General features: G+C 34.1%; 1 protein-coding gene and 1 long non-coding RNA gene across 2 annotated transcripts in view; one reads left to right on the top strand and one right to left on the bottom strand.

The window, feature by feature from the left end:
- Positions 1–26,645, bottom strand: part of LOC142341816 (uncharacterized) — a 127,961-nt gene that overhangs the window by 29,594 nt on the left and 71,722 nt on the right. The window lies entirely within an intron of this gene.
- Positions 1–26,645, top strand: part of LOC142341818 (uncharacterized) — a 40,374-nt gene that overhangs the window by 941 nt on the left and 12,788 nt on the right. The gene's annotated exons all lie outside the window — the stretch shown is intronic.

Below are 26,645 nucleotides of genomic sequence, written 5' to 3' on the forward strand. Positions count from 1 at the left end.
TTCGTGAATTGAATTTATTTCTTACAAAAACATCTCTTAACATTCTTACACTAACTCAATTATTAAATGTATGTTAACACAATCAATGCGAGATACTCATTCTATTTGATTCATTCCACGCTCGCTCTTTTAAACAGACAGAGAATTTTTATATGTAGAACTTGAAAAATATAAAACAAAACACTAGCATTGAAAGAATTGCCTTCGAGCTGTTCTATTGTAACCTGCATCAGCCAGTGGGGGATCTTTCTCGGGGTAATAAGTTCAGCTAAAGAGCGTCAAATTTTTAGAAGATATCCGGAACAGGATTAATATATGAAGTAAAAAAAATTAAAAAAATTTATTCAACCAAATTATTCGATTTTCAGTAGTAACCTACCGCCAAGTGTTTAAGGTTGTGAAGGAGAGCATAAAAAAAGACTCAAAAAAGGACGCATGAAAGCGCTCATGAATTTTCATGAGCATTAAAAAATCCATTTACAAATAGCCAGAAACAAACAGAAGCTTCGTATTCAATCCAACATGAAACGATAACGATAACATATTGGTAAGTAGGGTTAATATAGGAAAACATAGGAATTACAAGGCAAAAATTGCTGAAAATCAGCAAATTATAGTCGAGCTAACTACATGAAAAGTTGCTCTTTTACCAGAGCAGGCAATTCGTGGATTGAAATAATTTCTTACAACAACATTCATCCCAGCAACAATTGCCAGGTACCAGAAAAGAACACTTTTTTGCACTCTTGCAGAAGTTACTGCAAGTATGCTTAAACTTACTCAATTATAGAAGGTATGTTTGCACAAACACAATTAGTGCGAGATATTTATTCCCTTTGATTTATTCCAAGCTCGGTCTTATAGACAGACAGAGAATCTTTATAGATAGAATTTTCAAAACAACAAAACCCCCTAGCATCGAAACAATTGCTTTCGAGTGGCTGGTGGGTACTAGATTCTATTGTAGCCTGCATCAGCCGGTGGGGGATCTTTTCCGGCGTATTAATTTCAGTTTAAGGGTACAGGCTTAAAGTCCAAAAAAATAAATTCACAAAATTTCAATTTTGTTATTAAACCAAATCATTAGATTTTCATTAGTAACCTACCGCCAAGTGCTTAATGCTTCTGGAGAAGAGAATAATGCAGATCACACAAAAGCCCAAAAAGTAAGTGACGCAAGAAAGCGCCCATGCATTTTTTGAGCGTTAATTGTTGCATTTACAAATAGCCAGACAACTCATGAAACAAATTGAAGCTTCGTATTCAATCAAACTTCAAACCATAACCAAAATGTTGGTAGGTAGGGTTGGAGAAGGAAAACAGGAATTACAAAGCCAAAAAAATGCTCAAAACCAGCTAATTGTAGTTAAAGTAACTAAATGAAAAGTTGCTCTTTTACCAGAGAAGGTAGTTCCTAGATTCAATTTACTTCTCACAATAGCATTCATCCCAGGTACCAGGAAAGAACACTTTTTCCACACCCATGCAGAAAGAATTTACTTTTACTTAAATTGCTTAAATCTCCACGGTTTCTTATATCTGGCAATCGATTTGAAGCAATGTTTGGTTCAATTAATTTCTGGAGTCAAATTAATTTGGGAAGTGAAACGCGCCGAGTAATTGGCTTTACTTCTGATCAAATTTACTACTGAAAAAAAAGCGCCGCTGAAGAGTGGCTTTTCGTTTATACAGATAGTTTTGTGAGAGAGAGAGCGAGCAAAAAATTGAGTTGCGAAAAAGCTTTTTCGAAGCGAGGAAAATGTTTAGTTCACGTGCATCTTTTGAAGCAGTCCTTTTTATGTAGCTAATGTTTTGCGCTTTAATAGTTAACATAGTTTATCATAACAATATTAACGCAGTTTTGAAGTTTCCTTTATTATTTAAAAGTAATAAGAAATCTGCATTTTTAAGACACATTTGGAGTTCTCAGAAAACGTGTAGGCATCGACAATAACCAATTTACGACAATTTTGCTGGTAAAAAGCATTTATTCATGAAGAAAATGACTAAAAATTAGGAAATGTTTTGTCTATTTTTGTTCAAATCCCTATTTTTCTCATTTTGCTTCAAATTAGAGAAGTTTGTTGGTTTATTATGACATGTTCATTACAGCGCGAGCCATGTAATTTTGTGAAGTGGATACGGATTTTAGTTTTTGTGTATGCTATTATACGAGGAATTGATTAAAAATTTCTAATCTTGTACAAAACGCAGATCTATATTACTCCAAGGGGGAGATCTGACCATAGTTTGGAGTAGGCCAACGCTAAAATGCGCTAAGAAACACATTGTAAAATGCGTCCATAAACACTTTCCAAAATAAAATTAACCCGGGTTGACCACCATAAACCTTTCTTGGCAACCATATCCAAGCCATATATGGAGTTCATGGTAACTTGGCAACCATATAGCTGACCATGCAAAAAAATCAACATTGCTCAAAAAGCTCTTAAAACACCCATACAATGCACTCTGAGTGGAGAGAAACTCATCAAAACACTTGAAAAAAAATTGAAGTTCATGGTGTCTTGGGAACCATATCCAAGACCATACACATTTATGGTGCCATATAGGACCATAAAAGTCAAAGTCAAAAAATACAAAAATATTACAGAAAACAGCTTAATTAACATCTTCTGACTACATTAAGCGTTCCAAAAAAGCAAATTAAGTTAGTTCGATTTTTTATTTCTTGGCAACCATATCCAAGACCATAAATATTTATGGTCTTGCATATGGTTGCCAAGAAATCCATGACTTGTCAGATTTCTTAAAGAGTGTTTAAAAAACTTGAAAAATGGCAGTAAGTAACACATTTTTGGTTGCAAAAGGCATATGTATTACTTCAGCACTATGTGGAGTTCTCAAAAAAAATAATAGAAGAAAAGATACGAAACGACTTTAAAATTTGGCGCAAAAACATTGTTTCTAGAGCCAAAATCAGTAGTAGAAATAACAACCACTCTCATCAAAAATAAAAGGCCATACTGAAGTGTTTTTGCGGGCATTTTGATCAGAAGGTATAATTAGTAACGGAGATCTCATTCAATTACACAAAAAAAGCTACTGTTCTTCTTATTTAGGATTTTTTTTAAATTGATGTTATTATAATTTGCTGTATTTCGTGGAGTGCGATAAAATGTGCTATAAATGCTGCAAAAAACATCTGGAGCTATAATAAGCGGCCTCATACCTATAAGATTGTCATTTTTAGGATTTTGTTGCAATGGTCTTTAGTATGATTGCCAAGAACTCCGTAAAAAATTAATTTTTATTAAAGATCTTCTTTTCATACTTTTTTGTCGCCTCAAAATTGTCCTATACTACGGTACTCTGCCACTTTTGTTCACTTTAACTTAGTAGTTTATTAATTTTAAGGTTTAAGAACAATCAGTATTGTTTATTTTTTTGTCTAACTTAAACAAAAATACAAAACTAATTTTCAAGAGTTTATCTGCTTTTATCATTATTTACATGGTTCGTTTGGGTTCCTCAATTGTTTTTACCAGAAAAACAATCTAAAACAAGGTTTTTTGATAGCAGAAAGCTTTCGTTCACTTAAACAACATGTTGAGTTCTATACAAAAAAAATTAGAGGAAAAGAAATTAAACGACCGTAAAATTCACGCAACCATATTGTTTCTAGAGTCAAAATCATTAGTAAATACAACAACCACACTGTTCAGATAAAAATGGTCGTACTACAGTGTTTTTGAGGGAGCTATGCTCAGAAGGCTTAATTAGTAACAGAAAGCTCATTCAATTACACAAAAATAAGCTATAATTCTACATAATTTATTTTTTTTTAGTTTGGTGATATTATAATTTGTTGTATCGTGGATTGGGAAACAGTTGGCTCTGAGGGCTTCAATAGACATCCAAGGCCAGCTTATATGGCCTCATACCTCTAAAAGTGTGACTTTTGTCAATTTGTATCTATGGTCTTTGATAACATAAAAATAAGCAATTGTTCTGCACACTTATGATTTTTTTTATTGATGTCATTATAATTTGTTCTATTTCGTGGATTGTGTTAAAATGTGCTATAAATGCTGCAATAAACATCTGAAGTCAGGATATGCGGCCTTATAACTGTAAAATGTCACTTTTGTATTTTTTTATAAGGGTCTTTGATATGATTGCCAAGAAATCCATAAATAAATTATTTTTAAGTGAAGATCTCTTTTTTCATACTTTTTTTGTCGCCTCAAAGTTGTCCTATACTAGCGTACTCTGCCACTTTTGTTCAATTTATTTTAGTAGTTTATTAATTTTAAGGTTTAAGAACAATCAGTATTGTTTATTTTTTTGTCTAACTTAAACAAAAATACAAAACTAATTTTCAAGAGTTTATCTGCGTTTATCATTATTTACATGATTCGTTTGGGTTCCTCAATTGTTTTTACCAGAAAAACAATCTAAAACAAGGTTTTTTGATAGCAGAAAGCTTTCGTTCACTTAAACAACATGTTGAGTTCTATACAAAAAAAAATTAGAGGAAAAGAAATTAAACGACCGTAAAATTCACGCAACCATATTGTTTCTAGAGTCAAAATCATTAGTAAATACAACAACCACATTGTTCAGATAAAAATGGTCGTACTACAGTGTTTTTGAGGGAGCTATGCTCAGAAGGCTTAATTAGTAACAGAAAGCTCATTCAATTACACAAAAATAAGCTATAATTCTACATAATATATTTTTTTTTAGTTTGATGATATTATGATTTGTTGTATCGTGGATTGGGAAACAGTTGGCTCTGAGGGCTTCAATAGACATCCAAGGCCAGCTTATATGGCCTCATACCTCTAAAAGTGTGACTTTTGTCAATTTGTATCTATGGTCTTTGATAACATAAAAATAAGCAATTGTTCTTCACACTTATGATTTTTTTATTGATGTCATTATAATTTGTTCTATTTCGTGGATTGTGTTAAAATGTGCTATAAATGCTGCAATAAACATCTGAAGTCAGGATATGCGGCCTTATAACTGTAAAATGTCACTTTTGTATTTTTTCATAAGGGTCTTTGATATGATTGCCAAGAAATCCATAAATAAATTATTTTTAAGTGAAGATCTCTTTTTTCATACTTTTTTGTCGCCTCAAAGTTGTCCTATACTAGCGTACTCTGCCACTTTTGTTCAATTTATTTTAGTAGTTTATTAATTTTAAGGTTTAAGAACAATCAGTATTGTTTATTTTTTTGTCTAACTTAAACAAAAATACAAAACTAATTTTCAAGAGTTTATCTGCTTTTATCATTATTTACATGATTCGTTTGGGTTCCTCAATTGTTTTTACCAGAAAAACAATCTAAAACAAGGTTTTTTTGATAGCAGAAAGCTTTCGTTAACTTCAACAACATGTTGAGTTCTATACAAAAAAAAAATTAGAGGAAAAGAAACTAAACGACCGTAAAATTTCACGCAACCATATTGTTTCTAGAGTCAAAATCATTAGTAAATACAACAACCACTCTGTTCAGAAAAAAACGGTCGTACTACATTGTTTTTGAGGGAACTATGCTCAGAAGGCTTAATTAGTAACAGAAAGCTCATTCAATTACACAAAAATAAGCTATAATTCTACATAATATATTTTTTTTTAGTTTGATGATATTATAATTTGTTGCATCGTGGATTGGGAAACAGTTGGCTCTGAGGGCTTCAATAGACATCCAAGCCCAGCTTATATGGCCTCATACCTCTAAAAGTGTGACTTTTGTCCATTTGTTTCTATGGTCTTCGATAACATAAAAATAAGCAATTGTTCTTCACACTTATGATTTTTTTTATTGATGTTATTATAATTTGTTCTATTTCGTGGATTGTGTTAAAATGTGCTATAAATGCTGCAAAAAACATCTGAAGTCAGCATATGCGGCCTTATAACTGTAAAAATGTCACTTTATTTTGTTATAATGGTCTTTGATATGATTGCCAAGAAATCCATAAATAAATTATTTTTAAGTGAAGATCTCTTTTTTCATACTTTTTTTTATTGTCGCCTCAAAATTGTCCTATACTAAGGTACTCTGCCACTTTTGTTCACTTTATTTCAGTAGTTTATTAATTTTAAGGTTTAAGAACAATCAGTATTGTTTATTTTTTGGTCTAACTTAAACAAAAATACAAAACTAATTTTCAAGAGTTTATCTGCTTTTATCATTATTTACATGATTCGTTTGGGTTCCTCAATTGTTTTTACCAGAAAAACAATCTAAAACAAGGTTTTTTGATAGCAGAAAGCTTTCGTTCACTTAAACAACATGTTGAGTTCTATACAAAAAAAAAATAGAGGAAATGAAATTAAACGACCGTAAAATTTCACACAAACACATTGTTTCTAGAGTCAAAATCATTAGTAATTACAACAACCACTCTGTTCAGAAAAAAAGGGCCATACTACAGTGTTTTTGAGGGAAGTATGTTAAGAAGGCTTAATTATTAACAGAAAGCTCATTCAATTACACAAAAATAGGCGATAATTCTTCATAATATATTTTTTTAAAATTTAATGATATTATAGTTTGTTGTATCGTGGATTAAGAAACAGTTGGCTAAGAGGGCTGCACTAGACACCCACAGCCATCCTATATGGGCTCATACCTCTAAAAGTGTAACTTTTGTCATTTTTTTTCTATGGTCTTTGATATTGTTGCCATGAACTCCGTAAAAAAGTCAGGTGAAAAATTAGCATTTTTCTTATAATTGCTCGATTTTTGCATCAAAAAAGACGTATGATAGCGCATGGTGAAGCTCTTATACTGCACTTTAAGGCTACTTTCATAAAAGTAACTGAAAAGGACTGAACAATTTTGTTTTGATCCAACTTTGTAAGAAAAAAACTTGTTTTTAGTAAACTGTCCTTTTTTTTTGATTTTTTTCATAAATGTGGAGTTATATTTGACTGCTAATCGTCTTTAATGAGACGTTTTGGACAGTTTGAAACTGAGGAATCAACTGTTTTCCCAAAATTCATAATTTTCTGTTTTCACTGTCTTTTTGGTTCTAGTTATAGTCCTAGTTTTTCGAACGAATTTGCAAAACAACACAGCCTTTATGGCGATGTGGGAATTTATTCCCACATCGTGATAAAGGCTAGGAACAGTCAATTTGTCCATTGTTGACTTGCAGGACGCCCAGAAACAGGTTTCTAGTGGTTTTTCACGCTAATTTTTGCGATTTCTCCAAAAATGGGGGTCGTGATATAGCCCAAAATCAGAGGTACACTTTGGATTTTCAGTAATATCTTCTAAAGTACGTTATCAAATCAAGCGGGCATGGTCGCATTTTGTTGGTACTGAACCCTTCTTGCTTGCGTGTGTTGGTTATCCCCGAAAACGGCTCGGCTAAAAAGTTATTTTGGGGTAACTTAGCGAAAACTGCCAATTTTAGTACATTTTGGGTCACCCAATTTTCGGTACCACAAAACAGTGGATTTAAGGTACATATTATAGTGTTTTAGAATCCTCAGATAGTGGGGAGTAATTCCCTGTATAAATCATAGGGTGTTTTCTGGAGTCTCGATGGTCAATTTTAGCTCTGCAGCTCATTTCTTCTTCCATTTTGGGGTCCTGGTACGACGCCGTATTTTTGAAATATCTCCTCGTAGAGTGCACCAATTTTGAATTTTTTTGCATATTTGAACGTGTCATGAGCCGAGCTTTCAGACTATATATATTACTTATAGCGTTTTCCTTACCAGTTTGGAAATATTGACCGGTACAGGGACAGTCAGTTTTGGCCATATTGGAGAGAAGACCCACCTGCCGAGTCGATAAAAACTTGGTCAAAAACGTTGTAGAACGTTGAAATATGGCTGGGTAGATCCCCTGTGACATGTCAAAGGTTGTCACAAAATTTGGTTATTATAACCAAACTCCTTGGTTATGAATTTGATGATTTCAGGTGGGAAGACTAGTGCTTCTGAAGCATATGGTACGGTACCTTAATTCCTTAATATCTCCCAATTGAGCAATTCAATCAGGATTTCGTTTCGATATTCTAGTAGCATTTGTAATGAGCTTTCTAACAGTGTATTATACGTTTCATATGATGCTTTCACTTTCGAGATATTGACCATTGCAGATCAGGTCATTTTGGCCCAGGAAGACCACTTCTTCACCACGTTTTGGGTCAGATCTTGGCCCCAGATGGGCCAAACACGCCAAAATTGGCCCTGTTATGTCTGTTATAATGTCCTATAACTTATATCAACCGGTAATGTGGTTCAATAATTGCGAACCACATATTTATTTATATTTACTACTAATAACCTAGTAATCCCGTCCCATAGGCGGTTCTGCCGCAAAGGTGCGCCCCGTTGAGACGCTGGTTGGTCAGCTCCCCCCCTATTGCACCTTGTCTTTCCCCCATAGGATCTCTAAGAACAATCTGTGCTGCGCACAGACTTTTGCGAGCGTTCTTGTGTGTCTTTTGGTTGTGTTGAAGTGACGTACTGCTCATATGTATACCAATGCCTCATTTCAGGTAGTTATAACTATGTCAACCTTTCCAAAAGGTTATAAAATTCCTCACAAGAGTGACAGAGTAGCGTACTATCGTTCTCAATCTATTGAGATATTCGATCACCCGGTGGTCGAAAAGGTCACTTTTAATGTATACTTTAATTACTGCATGTATGCATGTACGCAGAAATGCTGCCGAGTAATAGCGCGGGAGACCCCTGCATTTTCTCGGTAGCATTAATGGACTTTTTCTTAATCATGCAGACATCTAAGGACATGTAATCTTGGTCCTATGGATTCCTAAACGTGTTTAATTGCTCTCAAACGAACTTTGTAACAATTATATTAGCGCTGTGGTCTCTTTTTGTGCGATTTATGGGTCGCTTGATCCCTTTTTTCCCCTGACCGATTTGACACATTGACCCATTATTATGTTCATTGTTCCCTAATTGAACTTATAGTATAAGCTGGGTGCGAGTAGAGCGCATGCATCAAGTTTTTAATGCAAGCATATTTGAAAGTTAACCTCGATTTTAGCTTTTTTTTCGTTTTCTCGAAAAAAGCATTCTTTATTTGGACAAAACTCTCTATTTTTCGTTGCTAAAAATAGAAATAGGAATTTTCTTATGTTTAGGGCTCCTAACGTGAGCTTACAGTGCTAGTCAAGTGGACTTTTTTTTATCAAGCATCTTTTAAGTGGCTGAACTTGAAAACATTTTTCAAAACGCTTAATGCTTCTTTTTTTTAGAAAGTTTCGTTCTCATTTTTTTGTTCGAAAAATTTTTTGAAGTCAATGGGCTTCAAACCCTGGTTTTCTAGGCTGGATACGCGTAGAGTGCACAGATCAATTTTTTATTGTAAGTGTTCTGAAAATTTCACTTGATCGTAGCCTTTTTTTTAGCGTTTTCTGGAAAGACGCATTCTTCATTTGGACAAAACTTTCTATTTTTCGTTGCTTAAAAGGGAAATGGAAAATTTCTTCTGTTTAGGTCTCATAAATTGAGCTTACAGCGCTAGCAAAGTGAACTTTTTGTCATCAAGTATCTTTTAAGTGGCTGAACTTGAAAACATTTTTCAAAACGCTTAATGCTTCTTTTTTTTTTAGAAAGTTTCGTTCTCATTTTTTGTCCAAAAATTTATTTGAAGTCAACGGGCTTCTAACCCTGGTTTTCTAGGCTGGATACGCGTAGAGTGCACCAATCAATTTTTTATTGCAAGTGCTTTGAAAATTTCACTTGATCGTAACCTTTTTTTTGCGTTTTCTGGAAAGAAGCATTCTTTATTGGGACAAAACTCCTTATGTTTCGTTGCTTAAAAGGGAAATGCGAAATTTCTTCTGTTTAGGTCTCATGAATTGAGCTTACAGTGCTAGCCAAACGAACTTTTTGTCATCAATTGTCTTATAAGTGGCTGAACTTGAAAATATTTTTCAAAACGCTTAATGCTTCTTTTTTTTTAGAAAGTTCCGTTCTCATTTTTTTGTTCAAAAAGTTATTTGAAGTCAATGGGCTACAAACCCTGGTTTTCTAGGCTGGATACGCGTAGAATGCACCAATCAATTTTTTATTGCAAGTGCTTTGAAAGTTTCACTTGATCGTAGCCTTTTTTTTTGCGTTTTCTGGAAAGAAGCATTCTTTATTTGGACAAAACTCTCTATGTTTCGTTGCTTAGAAAGGAAATGGGAAATTTCTTCTGTTTAGGTCTCATGAATTGAGCTTACAGTGCTAGCCAAGCGAACTTTTTGTTATCAAGTGTCTTTTTAGTGGCCGGACTTGAAAACATTTTTCAAAACGCTTAATGCTTCTTTTTTTGAAGAAAATTTGGTCCTCCCTTTTCGTTCAAAAAATCATGAGAAGGCAATGGGCTTGTAACCCTGTTTTGCTAGGCCAAATACAAGTAGAATGCACGCGTCAATTTTTTTTTGGGATAAGTTTTGAAAATTTTGCTTCATTTTAGACTTCTTTTTTGTTTTCTCGAAAGAAGCATTCTTTATTTCGACAAAATTTCTTATATTTTGTTGCTAAAAACCTAAATAGGATTTTTCTTCGGTTTAGGGCTCCTAAGTGGAGCTTACAGTGCTAGCCAAGCGAACTTTTTGTCATCAAGTTTCTTTTAAATGGCTGGACTTGAAAACATTTTTCAAATCTCTTAATGCTTCTTTTTTTGAAGAAAATTTGGTCCTCTATTTTCGTTCAAAAAATCAATTGAGGGCAATTGGCTTCTAACCCTGCTTTGCTAGGCTAAATATATGTAGAATGCACTCATCGTATTTTTGTTGCGGGTAGTTTTGAAAGTTTAGCTTGATTATAGCTTTTCTCCTCGTTTTTTCGAAAGAAGCATTCTTTTTTGGACATAATTCTCTTTTTTGCTTTGCCTAAAACGTATATAGGATGTTTCTTTAAATTGGGGCGCCTAAATACAGCCTATAGTTCCAGCCAAGTGACCAGTTTGGGATGGATCTTCTTGTACATGACTGGACTTGAAAACTTTTTTCAAAACGCCTAATGCTTCTTTTTTTTTAATGAAAATTTGGTCCTGCCTTTTTGTTCAAAAATTACATTTAAGGCAAGGGGCTTGTACCCCTGTTTTGATAAGCCAAATACAAGTAGAATACACGCAACAAATTCTTCTTGCGGGTAGTTTTGAAAGTTTTGGTTTATTTCAGCTTCTTTTTTCGTTTTCTCGAAAGAAGCGTTCTTTAATTGAGCAAAGTTTCTTATATTTTGTTGTTAAAACCGTAATAGGATTTTTTCTTCTGTTTGGAGCTCCTAAATTGAGCTTACAGTGCTAGCAGAGTAAACTTTTCGGTAGTGAACATCTTGTAAGTGCCTGGACTTGAAAGATTTTTTCAAAACGCTTAATGCTTCTTTTCTTTTGAAGAAAATTTGGTCCTCCCTTTTGTTCAAAAAAATCATTTGAAGGCAATGGTCTTGTAACCATTTTTTTCAAGGCCTAATGCAAGTAGAATACACGCGTCATTTTTTTGTTGCGGGTAGTTTTGAAAATTTTGCTTCGTTTTAGACTTCTTTTTCGTTTTCTCGAAAGAAGCATTCTTTATTTGGACAAAATTTCTTATATTTTGTTGCTATAAACCTAAATAGGATTTTTCTTCGGTTTAGGGCTCCTAATTTGAGCTTACAGTGCTAGCCAAGCGAACTTTTTGTCATCAAGTATCTTTTAAGTGGCTGGACTTGAAAACATTTTTCAAAAAGCTTAATGCTTCTTTTTCTTAAAGAAAATTTGGTCCTGCCTTTTTGTTCAAAAGTTCATTTTAAGGCAATGGGCTTGTAAACCTGTTTTGCTAGGCCAAATACAAGTAGAATGCACGCGTCAATTTTTTGTTGCGGGTAGTTTTGAAAATTTTGCTTCATTTTAGACTTCATTTTCGTTTTCTGGAAAGAAGCATTCTTTATTTGGACAAAATTTCTTATATTTTGTTGCTAAAAACCTAAATAGGATTTTTCTTCGGTTTAGGGCTCCTAATTTGAGCTTACAGTGCTAGCCAAGCGAACTTTTTGTCATCAAGTATCTTTTAAGTGGCTGGACTTGAAAAATGTTTTCAAAACGCTTAATGCTTCTTTTTTTTTGAAGAAAATTTGGTCCTGCCTTTTTGTTCAAAAATTCATTTTAAGGCAATGGGCTTGTAAACCTGTTTTGCTAGGCCAAATACAAGTAGAATGCACGCGTCAATTTTTTGTTGCGGGTAGTTTTGAAAATTTTGCTTCATTTTAGACTTCATTTTCGTTTTCTGGAAAGAAGCATTCTTTATTTGGACAAAATTTCTTATATTTTGTTGCTAAAAACCTAAATAGGATTTTTCTTCGGTTTAGGGCTACTAATTTGAGCTTACAGTGCTAGCCAAGCGAACTTTTTGTCATCAAGTATCTTTTAAGTGGCTGGACTTGAAAAATGTTTTCAAAACGCTTAATGCTTCTTTTTTTTTGAAGAAAATTTGGTCCTGCCTTTTTGTTCAAAAATTCATTTTAAGGCAATGGGCTTGTAAACCTGTTTTGCTAGGCCAAATACAAGTAGAATGCACGCGTCAATTTTTTGTTGCGGGTAGTTTTGAAAATTTTGCTTCATTTTAGACTTCATTTTCGTTTTCTGGAAAGAAGCATTCTTTATTTGGACAAAATTTCTTATATTTTGTTGCTAAAAACCTAAATAGGATTTTTCTTCGGTTTAGGGCTACTAATTTGAGCTTACAGTGCTAGCCAAGCGAACTTTTTGTCATCAAGTATCTTTTAAGTGGCTGGACTTGAAAAATGTTTTCAAAACGCTTAATGCTTCTTTTTTTTGAAAAAAATTTGGTCCTGCCTTTTTGTTCAAAAATTCATTTTAAGGCAATGGGCTTGTAAACCTGTTTTGCTAGGCCAAATACAAGTAGAATGCACGCGTCAATTTTTTGTTGCGGGTAGTTTTGAAAATTTTGCTTCATTTTAGACTTCATTTTCGTTTTCTGGAAAGAAGCATTCTTTATTTGGACAAAATTTCTTATATTTTGTTGCTAAAAACCTAAATAGGATTTTTCTTCGGTTTAGGGCTCCTAATTTGAGCTTACAGTGCTAGCCAAGCGAACTTTTTGTCATCAAGTATCTTTTAAGTGGCTGGACTTGAAAAATGTTTTCAAAACGCTTAATGCTTCTTTTTTTTTTGAAGAAAATTTGGTCCTGCCTTTTTGTTCAAAAATTCATTTTAAGGCAATGGGCTTTTAAACCTGTTTTGCTAGGCCAAATACAAGTAGAATGCAAGCGTCAATTTTTTGTTGCGGGTAGTTTTGAAAATTTTGCTTCATTTTAGACTTCATTTTCGTTTTCTGGAAAGAAGCATTCTTTATTTGGACAAAATTTCTTATATTTTGTTGCTAAAAACCTAAATAGGATTTTTCTTCGGTTTAGGGCTCCTAATTTGAGCTTACAGTGCTAGCCAAGCGAACTTTTTGTCATCAAGTATCTTTTAAGTGGCTGGACTTGAAAAATTTTTTCAAAACGCTTAATGCTTCTTTTTTTAAGAAAATTTGGTCCTGCCTTTTTGTTCAAAAAATCATTTGAAGGCAATGGTCTTGTAACCCTGTTTTTCAAGGCCTAATGCAAGTAGAATACACGCGTCATTTTTTTGTTGTGGGTAGTTTTGAAAATTTTGCTTCATTTTAGACTTCATTTTCGTTTTCTCGAAAGAAGCATTCTTTATTTGGACAAAATTTCTTATATTTTGTTGCTAAAAACCTAAATAGGATTTTTCTTCGGTTTAGGGCTCCTAATTTGAGCTTACAGTGCTAGCCAAGCGAACTTTTTGTCATCAAGTATCTTTTAAGTGGCTGGACTTGAAAAATTTTTTCAAAACGCTTAATGCTTCTTTTTTTTTGAAGAAAATTTGGTCCTCCCTTTTTGTTCAAAAAAATCACTTGAAGGCAATGGGTTTGTAACCCTGTTTTGCTAGGCCAAATACAAGTAGAGTGCACACGTCAATTTTTTAGTGCGGTTATTATTTGAAAATTTTGCTTGTTTTCAGCTTTTTTTCCGTTTTCTGGAAAGAAACATTCTTTATTTGGACAAAAATATCTATTTTTCGTTGCTTAAAACGGAAATAGGATTTTTTTTCTGTTTAGGGCTCAAGAATTGAGCTTACTGTGCTAGCCAAGCGATCTTTTTGTCATCAAGCATCTTGAAAGTGTATGAACTTGAAAACATTTTTCAAAACGCCTAATGCTTCTTTTTTTTTAGAAAGTTTCGTTCTCATTTTATGTCCAAAAAATTATTTGAAGTCAATGGGCTTCCAACCCTGGTTTTCTAGGCTGGATACGCGTAGAATGCACACATCAATTTTTTATTGCATGTGTTTTGAAAATTTCACTTGATTTTAGGCTTTTTTTTGCGTTTTCTGGAAAGAAGCATTCTTTATTTGGACAAAACTCTCTTTTTTCGTTGCCTCAAAAGGGAAATAAGAATTTTCTTCTGTTTAGGGCTCATAAATTGAGCTTACAGTGCTAGCCAAGCAAACTTTTTGTCATCAAGCATCTTGTAAGTGTATGAACTTGAAAAGGTTTTTTAAAACGCTTATTGCTTCTTTTTTTTTTAGAAAGTTTCGTTCTCATTTTATGTCCAAAAAACTATTTGAAGTCAATGGGCTTCCAACCCTGGTTTTCTAGGCTGGATACGCGTAGAATGCACACATCAATTTTTTATTGCATGTGTTTTGAAAATTTCACTTGATTTTAGGCTTTTTTTTGCGTTTTCTGGAAAGAAGCATTCTTTATTTGGACAAAACTCTCTTTTTTCGTTGCCTCAAAAGGGATCCTCAATTGGGGCGCCTAAATACAGCCTATAGTTCCAGCCAAGTGACCAGTTTGGGATGGATCTTCTTGTACATGACTGGACTTGAAAACTTTTTTCAAAACGCCTAATGCTTCTTTTTTTTTAATGAAAATTTGGTCCTGCCTTTTTGTTCAAAAATTACATTTAAGGCAAGGGGCTTGTACCCCTGTTTTGATAAGCCAAATACAAGTAGAATACACGCAACAAATTTTTCTTGCGGGTAGTTTTGAAAGTTTTGGTTTATTTCAGCTTCTTTTTTCGTTTTCTCGAAAGAAGCGTTCTTTAATTGATCAAAATTTCTTATATTTTGTTGTTAAAACCGAAATAGGATTTTTTCTTCTGTTTGGAGCTCCTAAATTGAGCTTACAGTGCTAGCAGAGTAAACTTTTCGGTAGTGAACATCTTGTAAGTGCCTGGACTTGAAAGATTTTTTCAAAACGCTTAATGCTTCTTTTTTTTTGAAGAAAATTTGGTCCTCCCTTTTGTTCAAAAAAATCATTTGAAGGCAATGGTCTTGTAACCATTTTTTTCAAGGCCTAATGCAAGTAGAATACACGCGTCATTTTTTTGTTGCGGGTAGTTTTGAAAATTTTGCTTCGTTTTAGACTTCTTTTTCGGTTTCTCGAAAGAAGCATTCTTTGTTTTGACAAAATTCTTTATATTTTGTTGTTTAAAACCTAAATAGGATTTTTCTTGTGTTTAGGGCTCCTAAATTGAGCTTACAGTGCTAGCAAAGTAAAAGTTTTGGTAGTAAACATCTTGTAAGTGGCTGGACTTGAAAACTTTTTTCAAAACGCTTAATGCTTCTTTTTTTAAAGAAAATTTGGTCCTCCCTTTTGTTCAAAAAAATCATTTGAAGGCAATGGTCTTGTAACCATTTTTTTCAAGGCCTAATGCAAGTAGAATACACGCGTCATTTTTTTGTTGCGGGTAGTTTTGAAAATTTTGCTTCGTTTTAGACTTCTTTTTCGTTTTCTCGAAAGAAGCATTCTTTATTTGGACAAAATTTCTTATATTTTGATGCTATAAACCTAAATAGGATTTTTCTTCGGTTTAGGGCTCCTTATTTGAGCTTACAGTGCTAGCCAAGCGAACTTTTTGTCATCAAGTATCTTTTAAGTGGCTGGACTTGAAAAATTTTTTCAAAACGCTTAATGCTTCTTTTTTTAAGAAAATTTGGTCCTGCCTTTTTGTTCAAAAAATCATTTGAAGGCAATGGGCTTGTAACCCTGTTTTGCTAGGCCAAATACAAGTAGAATGCACGCGTCATTTCTGTTTTACTTTTTTTTGTCGACTTTATTTTTTGTTATAGGAGAACGTGCAGCCGAAAACATCGAGGAAACGAGGGTTTGAAAACCCGTTCCATCATCCCATTTCCTTTCAGTTTTCAAATTTCGAGCCGACGGTGAAAGGCCCAATGGGACCAGCGAAAATGGAACTTAAGGGTCTTTACCCGAAAGTTTCAACTGTGTGCTTCCTCAACTCAAGGGCAAAAGAAGAGAGAAACGGGAAGCTGAAAGGATGGCTAAATTTTGCAAATCCCAAAGACTGCCGCGAAACCTATGAGGAGATATTAAAGAACCCTAAAAGTGGCATTGTTGTCGAGAAACTAGGCGTTGAGCAAGCTGCTCCACTGTTTTCGTCCTTGCAGGTTGAAAAACCGAAAATAATGCGAAAAAAAAAGAAACAAATTTTGAAAAAGACCTGAAATTTGATAAATGCATTAAACCTTTGTGAAATGTTTGTTTTATATTTTACTGAGCTTGATATTTTATCGCTCTCAGTCTTCTAAGTTCATTGTTATGGCTTGAGATTCTCATTAGTAGGCATTGGGGTTTTCTTAGATATCTGAAGGTCAACAAATTTTGCGGAAACCCAACTTAAAAAAAAACGGCTCAAAAATTTTGGAAACTTTTTTATATCGCTCGCAAATTGTTAAATACACTTTCTAATAGACCAATCACTCATAAATTGACCCAATAGTGGTCCTGAAGTAAATATTGGGGCGTGAAGCATCTTGTAAGTGGCTGGACTTAAAAACATTTTTCAAAACGCTTAATGCTTCTTTTCTTTTAGAAAGTTTCGTTCTCATTTTTTGCTCAAAAAATTATTTGAAGTCAACGGGCTTCTAACCCTGGTTTTCTAGGCTGGATACGCGTAGAGTGCACAGATCAATTTTTTATTGTAAGTGTTCTGAAAATTTCACTTGATCGTAGCCTTTTTTTTAGCGTTTTCTGGAAAGACGCATTCTTCATTTGGACAAAACTTTCTATTTTTCGTTGCTTAAAAGGGAAATGGAAAATTTCTTCTGTTTAGGTCTCATAAATTGAGCTTACAGCGCTAGCAAAGTGAACTTTTTGTCATCAAGTATCTTTTAAGTGGCTGAACTTGAAAACATTTTTCAAAACGCTTAATGCTTCTTTTTTTTTTAGAAAGTTTCGTTCTCATTTTTTGTCCAAAAATTTATTTGAAGTCAATGGGCTTCTAACCCTGGTTTTCTAGGCTGGATACGCGTAGAATACTCACATCAATTTTTTATTGCATGTGTTTTGAAAATTTCACTTGATTGTGGCCATTTTTTTGCGTTTTCTGGAAAGAAGCTTTCTTTATTTGGACAAAACTCTCTATTTTTCGTTGCTAAAAATGGAAATAGGAAATTTCTTATGTTTAGGGCTCCTAACTTGAGCTTACAGTGCTAGCAAAGTGAACTTTTTGTCATCAAGCATCTTTTAAGTGGCTGAACTTGAAAACATTTTTCAAAACGCTTAATGCTTCTTTTTTTTTTAGAAAGTTTTGTTCTCATTTTTTGTCCAAAAAATTATTTGAATTCAATGGGCTTCTAACCCTGGTTTACTAGGCTGGATACGCGTAGAATATTCACATCAATTTTTTATTGCATGTGTTTTGAAAATTTCACTTGATTGTAGCCTTTTTTTGCGTTTTCTGGAAAGAAGCATTCTTTATTTGGACAAAAACTCTCTATTTTTCGTTGCTTAAAAGGGAAATGGGAATTTTTTTCTGTTTAGGGCTCATAAATCAAGCTTACAGTGCTAGCCAAGCGAACTTTTTGTCATCAAGCATCTTGTAAGTGGCTGGACTTGAAAACTTTTTTCAAAACGCTTAATGCTTTTTTTTTAGAAAGTTTCGTTCTCATTTTTTGTCCAAAAAATTATTTGAAGTCAATGGGCTTCTAACCCTGGTTTTCTAGGCTGGATACGCGTAGAATACTCACATCAATTTTTTATTGCATGTGTTTTGAAAATTTGACTTGATTGTGGCCATTTTTTTGCGTTTTCTGGAAAGAAGCTTTCTTTATTTGGACAAAACTCTCTATTTTTCGTTGCTAAAAATGGAAATAGGAAATTTCTTATGTTTAGGGCTCCTAACTTGAGCTTACAGTGCTAGCAAAGTGAACTTTTTGTCATCAAGCATCTTTTAAGTGGCTGAACTTGAAAACATTTTTCAAAACGCTTAATGCTTCTTTTTTTTTAGAAAGTTTTGTTCTCATTTTTTGTCCAAAAAATTATTTGAATTCAATGGGCTTCTAACCCTGGTTTACTAGGCTGGATACACGTAGAATATTCACATCAATTTTTTATTGCATGTGTTTTGAAAATTTCACTTGATTGTAGCCTTTTTTTGCGTTTTCTGGAAAGAAGCATTCTTTATTTGGACAAAAACTCTCTATTTTTCGTTGCTTAAAAGGGAAATGGGAATTTTCTTCTGTTTAGGGCTCATAAATTGAGCGTACAGTGCTAGCCAAGCAAGCTTTTTGTCTTCAAGCATCTTTTAAGTGGCTGGACTTGAAAACATTTTTCAAAACGTTTAATGCTTCTTTTTTTTTTAAAGAAAATTTGGTCCTCCCTTTTCGTTCGAAAATCATTTGAAGTCAATGGGCTTGCAAACCTGCATTTCTAGGCTGGATACGAGTGAAATGCGCCCATCAAATTTTTGTTGCAGGTTTATTTTGACAATTTTGTTTGTTTTTAGCTTTTTGCTTCGTTTTTTCGAAAGAAGCATTCTTCAATTATACAAAATTCTTTATATTTTGTTGCTAAAAACCCAAATAGGATTTTTCTTCGGTTTAGGGCTCCTAAATTGAGCTTACAGTGCTAGCCAAGCAAGCTTTTTGTAATCAAGTATCTTTTAAGTGGCTGGACTTGAAAACATTTTCAAAACGCTTAATGCTTCTTTTTTTGAAGAAAATTTGGTCCTCCCTTTTCGTTCAAAAAATCATGAGAAGGCAATGGGCTTGTAACCCTGTTTTGCTAGGCCAAATACAAGTAGAATGCACGCGTCAATTTTTTTTTGGGATAAGTTTTGAAAATTTTGCTTCATTTTAGACTTCTTTTTTGTTTTCTCGAAAGAAGCATTCTTTATTTCGACAAAATTTCTTATATTTTGTTGCTAAAAACCTAAATAGGATTTTTCTTCGGTTTAGGGCTCCTAAGTTGAGCTTACAGTGCTAGCCAAGCGAACTTTTTGTCATCAAGTATCTTTTAAGTGGCTGGACTTGAAAACATTTTCAAAACGCTTAATGCTTCTTTTTTTGAAGAAAATTTGGTCCTCCCTTTTGTTCAAAAAAATCATTTGAAGGCAATGGTCTTGTAACCATTTTTTTCAAGGCCTAATGCAAGTAGAATACACGCGTCATTTTTTTGTTGCGGGTAGTTTTGAAAATTTTGCTTCGTTTTAGACTTCTTTTTCGTTTTCTCGAAAGAAGCATTCTTTATTTGGACAAAATTTCTTATATTTTGTTGCTATAAACCTAAATAGGATTTTTCTTCGGTTTAGGGCTCCTAATTTGAGCTTACAGTGCTAGCCAAGCGAACTTTTTGTCATCAAGTATCTTTTAAGTGGCTGGACTTGAAAACTTTTTTCAAAACGCTTGATGCTTCTTTTTTTTTGAAGAAAATTTAGTCCTCCATTTTTGTTCAAAAAATCATTTGAGGGCAATGGGCTTCTAACCCTGCTTTGCTAGGCTAAATATAAGTAGAATGCACTCATCGTATTTTTTGTTGCGTGTAGTTTTGAAATTTTCGCTTGATTATAGCTTTTTTTTCGGTTTCTGGAAAGAAGCATTCTTTATTTGGACAAAAATCTCTATTTTTCGTTGATAAAATGGAAATAGGATTTTTCTTCGGTTTAGGGCTCCTAAATTGAGCTTACAGTGCTAGCCAAGCGAACTTTTTGTCATAAGGCATCTTGTAAGTGGTTGGACTTGAAAACAATTTTCAAAATGCTTAATGCTTCTTTTTTTTTAGAAAATTTTGTTGTCATTTTTTGTTCAAAAAGTTATTTGAAGTCAATGTGCTTGTAACCCTGTTTTTCTAGGCTAGAGACGCGTAGAATGCACACATCGATTTTTTATTGCAAGTGTTTTTGAAAATTTCACTTGATTGTTACCTTTTTTTGCGTTTTCTGGAAAGAAGCATTCTTTATTTGGACAAAACCTCTCAATTTTTTGTTCCTTTAAACAGAAATAGGGACTTTCTTTTGTTTAGGGCTCATAAATTGAGCTTACAGTGCTAGCCAGGAGAACTTTTTGACATCAAGCATCTTGTAAGTGTCTGAACTTGAAAACATTTTTCAAAACGCCTAATACTTCTTTTTTTTTAGTCAAATTTGATTCTCATTTTTTGTTCAAAGATATATTTGAAGTATATTGGCTTGTAACCCTGTATTTCTAGAGTGGATACGCGTAGAGTGCACACATCACTTTTTTATTGCAAATGTTTTTGAAAATTTTACTTGATTTTAGGATTGTTTTGCGTTTTCTGGAAAGAAGCATTCTTTATTTGGACAAAGATCTCTCTTTTTCGTTGCTTAAAACGGAAATAGGAATTTTTTCTGTTTAGGGCTCATAAATCAAGCTTACAGTGCTAGCCAAGCGAACTTTTTGTCATCAAGCATCTTGTAAGTGGCTGGACTTGAAAACTTTTTTCAAAACGCTTAATGCTTTTTTTTTTTAGAAAGTTTCGTTCTCATTTTTTGTCCAAAAAATTATTTGAAGTCAATGGGCTTCTAATCCTGGTTTTCAAGGCTGGATACGCGTAGAATGCACACATCAATTTTTTATTGCATGTGTTTTGAAAATTTCACTTGACTTTAGGCTTTTTTTTGCGTTTTCTGGAAAAAAGCATTCTTTTTTTTGGACAAAACTCTCTTTTTTTGTTGCTTAAAACGGAAATGGGATTTTTCTTCTCATTAGGGCTCATAAATTGAGCTTACAGTGCTAGCCAAGCGAATTTTTTGTCATCAAGCATCTTGTAAGTGGCTGGACTTGAAAACTTTTTTCAAAACGCCTAATGCTTTTTTTTTAAAGAAAATTTGGTCCTGCCTTTTTGTTCAAAAATTCGTATTAAGGCAATGGGCTTAAACCCCTGTTTTTGGTAGGCCAAATACAAGTAGAATGCACGCAACAAATTTTTATTGTGATAGTTTTGAAAGTTTTGGTTTATTTCAGCTTCTTTTTTCGGTTTCTCGAAAGAAGCGTTCTTTAATTGAGCAAAATTTCTTATATTTTGTTGAAAAAACCTAAATAAGATTTTTTCTTCTGTTTGGGGCTCCTAAATTGAGCTTACAGTTCTAGCAGAGTAAACTTTTTGGTAGTGAACATCTTGTAAGTGGCTGGAATTGAAAACTTTTTTCAAAACGCTTAATGCTTCCTTTTTTTTAGAAAGTTTTGTTCTCATTTTTCGTTCGAAAAACTATTTGAAATCAATGGGCTTTTTACCCTGTTTTTTTAGGCTGGATATGCGTAGAATGCACACATCAAGTTTTTCTTGCGAGTGTTTTTGAAAACTTAACTTGCTTTTGCCTCTTTTTTTTGTTTTCTCGGAAAAAGCAATCTTTATTTGGACAAAACTCTCCATTTCTCGTTCCTAAAAACGTAAATAGGAACTTTCTTCTGTTAAGGCCTCCTAAATTGAGCTTACAGTGCTAGCCAAGAGAAATTTTTGTCATCAAGCATCTTGTAAGTGGCTGGACTTGAAAACTTTTTTCAAAACGCCTAATGCTTTTTTTTAAAGAAAATTTGGTCCTGCCTTTTTGTTCAAAAATTCGTATTAAGGCAATGGGCTTAAACCCCTGTTTTTGGTAGGCCAAATACAAGTAGAATGCACGCAACAAATTTTTATTGTGATAGTTTTGAAAGTTTTGGTTTATTTCAGCTTCTTTTTTCGTTTTCTCGAAAGAAGCGTTCTTTAATTGAGCAATATTTCTTATATTTTGTTGAAAAAAAACCTAAATAAGATTTTTTTTCTTCTGTTTGGGGCTCCTAAATTGAGCTTACAGTTCTAGCAGAGTAAACTTTTTGGTAGTGAACATCTTGTAAGTGGCTGGAATTGAAAACTTTTTTCAAAACGCTTATTGCTTCCTTTTTTTTAGAAAGTTTTGTTCTCTTTTTTCGTTCGAAAAATTATTTGAAATGAATGGGCTTTTTACCCTGTTTTTCTAGGCTGGATATGCGTAGAATGCACACATCAAGTTTTTCTTGCGAGTGTTTTAGAAAACTTAACTTGCTTTTGCCTCTTTTTTTTGTTTTCTCGGAAAAAGCAATCTTTATTTGGACAAAACTCTCCATTTCTCGTTCCTAAAAACGTAAATAGGAACTTTCTTCTGTTAAGGCCTCCTAAATTGAGCTTACAGTGCTAGCCAAGCGAAATTTTTGTCATCAAGCATCTTGTAAGTTGCTGGATTTGAAAACTTTTTTCAAAAGGCTTATTGCTCCTTTTTTGAAAGAAAATTTTATTCCTCCCTTTTCGTTCAAAAATCATTTGAAGTCATTGGGCTCGCAACCCTGTTTTGCTAGGCTGGATACGCGTAGAATGCACGCAGCAAATTTTTCTGGGGAGTGTTTTTGAAATTTTCACTTCATTTTAGCCTTTTCTTTCGTTTTCTTGAAAGAAGCCTTTTTTCTCGGACAGAATTCTCTATTTTTCGTTGCTAATAAAGGGAAAAGAAATTTTTTCTGTTTAGTCCTCCCAAATTGAGATTAAAGTGCTAGTCAAGCAAACTTTTTTGTCTTGAAGCATCTTGTATGTGGCTGGACTTAAAATGTTACTTAATTTTAGCTTTTGCGTTTTCTCGAAAGAAGCATTCTGTTTTGACAAAACTCAGTGTCTTCAAATAAACATAGTTTCTACTCAATAGGTTTTCGAACTCTTTTAGATTGTTTGAAATGAGTTGTCAAGATTCAAGAAGTTTGGATCAAGTGTATGGGTTATTGGATGTATCAGGGTGTGATTTAGCTGATGGAGAATTGTTTTCGTTGCCTATTTATTCCGAAAAAGTTGGGGAAAATGGCGCTTTCAACTTTGGCAGATTTTTAGCCGCAATAATGTTTGGTTCTGGGGCTAAGTGTGCGCTCATTAACAAAAAATTGAAACGCAGAGTTTGGCAAGGTTGTTTTTCGCCAACATACGATCAAAGGCTTGAAAAGTTGTTTCAAGATTGTGTTGAACAGAAGTTCCACGATGACAAAGAAGTTTCAGTAATGTGGGCTTTACTTGGCGCTAATAGTTATGGTTCAGAAATGCGACGAAAGCACCCTGAGGAAATTCAATCTCAAGGCTCGCAAACGTATTCAGGAAATTAATGAGAATAAAAGTTTCATAGCTGAATGCTTTAGAAAACTCAAAAGTCAAGCTTCTCGAAATTCCCTTGGTAATAAATGCTTGTAGCAGAAAAGCTCTTCTTTTTTACAGATGGTATCATTTGATTGAATGCCGTTTTATTTTAATAACATCTCAAAGAACTGTGTTAGATTTGATCTAAATTGAATTAAGTTTGGTCCTTTTTCGTTTAAATTATCTTAATCTTTCTGTTGAAAACAGATATTTATTCAAATTGCTTTATAAAGAAAAACTACCCTTGTGGTATATTTGTTTAAGTTTCGGCTACACAAAAACACTGGTTTCTTGGTTAAGTGAGGGCAAAAGCAGTTAGTCTTTCTTTTTCGTTTTCAACGTCGTTTCTTTTTTCAGTGAAAAGAAATGTCTCAAGTACGTAAATCAAGTAGGGCAAACTTTGGTGTAAATAGTCAGCGTCCTCTGATGCCCGGAGTTGATGACGAAATGCAGAAAAAGGCCAGTAAGCTCTTGTGGGTGTTCTACAAGAAAGGTGATCCCAAGCCTTTCACACTGGAGTACAATTGCTCAAGATGGGAAAAAGAGTTTACGTTGCCCATGAGATTAGCAAAGCAGCCAAAGGAACGATGCAACGTGTGGTACGACGGGGAATGGATCAGGGCCTCTCTTTGTGCACTTTGCGTCAAAGACAAAGTTTCTGTTGTGGAAAAACAAGTTTTTGAGACTGTGGCTGCTGCGGATTCGTCATTAACAGATATCAGTTTTGCACCGTAAGTTTTTAAAAAGCAATTTTTGTAAAATCAAAACACTTTTGGAAGAAGGTTTTTTGTGGTTCTTTCTTTTTCAATTCCAACCGTCCCAATTCTCTCTCTGTCTAATTTTTAACTGCTGTTTTCTCTTTTCACGTTTTTCTCTATTTTTCTATATCGAAAATCAATTGCAATCAAGCAAAAACCAGTGGTCGTGGTGTTATTTATTTATATCGTTTTAGTACCTAATTGGAGTCTCTGAAAAAAAAATCTTCAATTTTTCTAGGGACATGAACAACAGCCGAACTCAGAGTTCATTGAAGAAACCCAAACGCTTTGAGGTAGAGACTGCATGCCCTAAAAGGAGATCCCCTTACAATGATGAAAACCAGCCACCGGTGAAGAGTTTAAGATTTGATCGGAACACACTGGCTGGCCCTCAAAATGCTGCTCCAGTGGTCTCGGTACAAAGTAAACCTACACAAGAGAAGACAGAGGAAACGGTTATTTTTTACAATTGTATAATAACTAAGTTGCCAGTCGTTTATTCCTGCAATACATACTAAATTTGTAGCTAAAGTAGTCGCTCACTTCTAAAATTTGCAAAGGTGCATTTGAACTTTCATTGTTGTTTTTACTGCTTGTTTTTAACGCATATATTGTGCTTAGATTCCAGTGACTGTTGTCGAGAAGATGATGGACAAGTTCACTGATGTGTTTGTCCGGAAGGTGAGTGAGCTTGTAAGTGTCCAAGAAGAACACAACAAAAAAATGGCGAAAGAGAATCAGCTCTTGAGATCGAAATTGACTTCTTTTATGAAAGTTAGACCAGAGCCAATAGTTGATGAAGAACCCTCCGCCAACAATCCAGATAACCAAGAGCCAATATGGGTGAACGATGTTGATTTGATGTCACTGAATGCTACGTTTGGTCCCTCAACTTTTGGTCGAACACTTGCTGCTGTGATCTTTGGCACAGGAGAAGAATGCTCTTTGATAAACCAAAGAATTGGTGCAAAACTTCTGAAGCCGAATTCTCGACCTAGCGTTGATCAGGAGCTTGAGCTGAAAATGAAGAGCTGCATCGAGAGGAAGTTCCCCTCAAACAAACGATTTGCCGTAGAAAAAGCCTTTCAGGGCGCCAATCAGTACGGTGCGGAAATGAGACAAAAATTTCCCTGGAAAAAAGAAGCAAGTAATACCGTTGGTATAGAGTCTTAGTTTTGACATACCACGATCCTTCCAAAAAAAACTTGAGTGCTCGTTCTCCTCGACTTGTTGCTATTTTTTAAAGTTGCTTCTCCTAAATTGATGTGCCAGAATATTAGCATATTTTGAAATTACAAATTTGATTTCAAACAATTTTTTTTTGCTTCTCTACTTCATTTGAAAAACTTCAACTTTAAGTTCACAACTAAATTTTTATGGCATTTATACTGCTTGCTTTAGTCGTTAATAAATGAGGGTTTTTGTCTCTGTGTTATCTGTTGCCTTATTGTAAACTTTGTTCAATGTGTTATGTAACAAAAGCCAGTTTATTTTGTTTGGTGCCACTTGATTTGACAAATGTTCATTTGTGTTTATTATGTAGTTTCTCCTCTCCAGACATTCCATTTTTTTTCTGTGAAAATACACCATTGTTGATGTATTTGAGCTTGTTCTCAAAGATAGTTCAGAAATAAAAGTTAATAACATGTTATAGAATTTAAACCATTGCTTCAAACGCAGTTTGTTATTTAAATAAAAAATAATCAAGCTGGCAAAGAAGAGTTGGAGTTATAATGTATTAGCTTTGCAGAGGTTTACAAAGATAATCGCTGTAACAAAAGGAAAAGACAATGGTTTTATATCAATCTTTCTTATCTACTGAAGGACACTTTGTATTACAGAGTAATGTCTGCTAGAGAAAACAACTTAGAGTCCTCTGATTCTGAATACCCTATCAGTGATGATGCGCAGTCTTTTGAGTTTTCTGATGAAGAAGTGCCACCTCCGAAAAAAATGCGGCGTTCGAGAAAACTGAGTGAATCAAGTGAAGAGCGGGACGATAATGAAGAAGAAATATTTGAACGCTACCCCGCCGACAGCATCGACGATAGGGACTTCAGTACCTCTGCTCCCCTTTTGAAATTGGAAAGCGAATTCGATCGCATCATAGAGTGCCATAAAGAAAATCTGAAAAACTCAAGAAGGCAAGAGAAGGCATCTAATGCAGAATTCCTTAATTCTGTAATTCTTATGACTCGGCGCGAAGAAGTTCTTGTCGACAACCGTGAAGATCTCGCTGTAATGTTTAAAGGGGAAAATCTTCTAGAGCTCCAGGCAGGCCACGAACCATCAAAATTTGGGCGAGAGTTAGCCAGAAAAATTTTCGGTGAGAAAAACAACTGCAAGCTGCAGGAAAAGATGCTGGGTCCTGGGAGAAGAATGTCTGACCAAAGAGGGAGAGTTGATGAGCACGTCGAAAAGATCTTTAATGGTATATGTTTTTTCTTAATTTGGAAAAAATCAAGTGAA

Source organism: Convolutriloba macropyga, chromosome 6, assembly GCF_964194025.1.
Source record: "Convolutriloba macropyga chromosome 6, txConMacr16.3, whole genome shotgun sequence".
Taxonomy (NCBI): Eukaryota; Metazoa; Xenacoelomorpha; order Acoela; family Convolutidae; genus Convolutriloba; species Convolutriloba macropyga.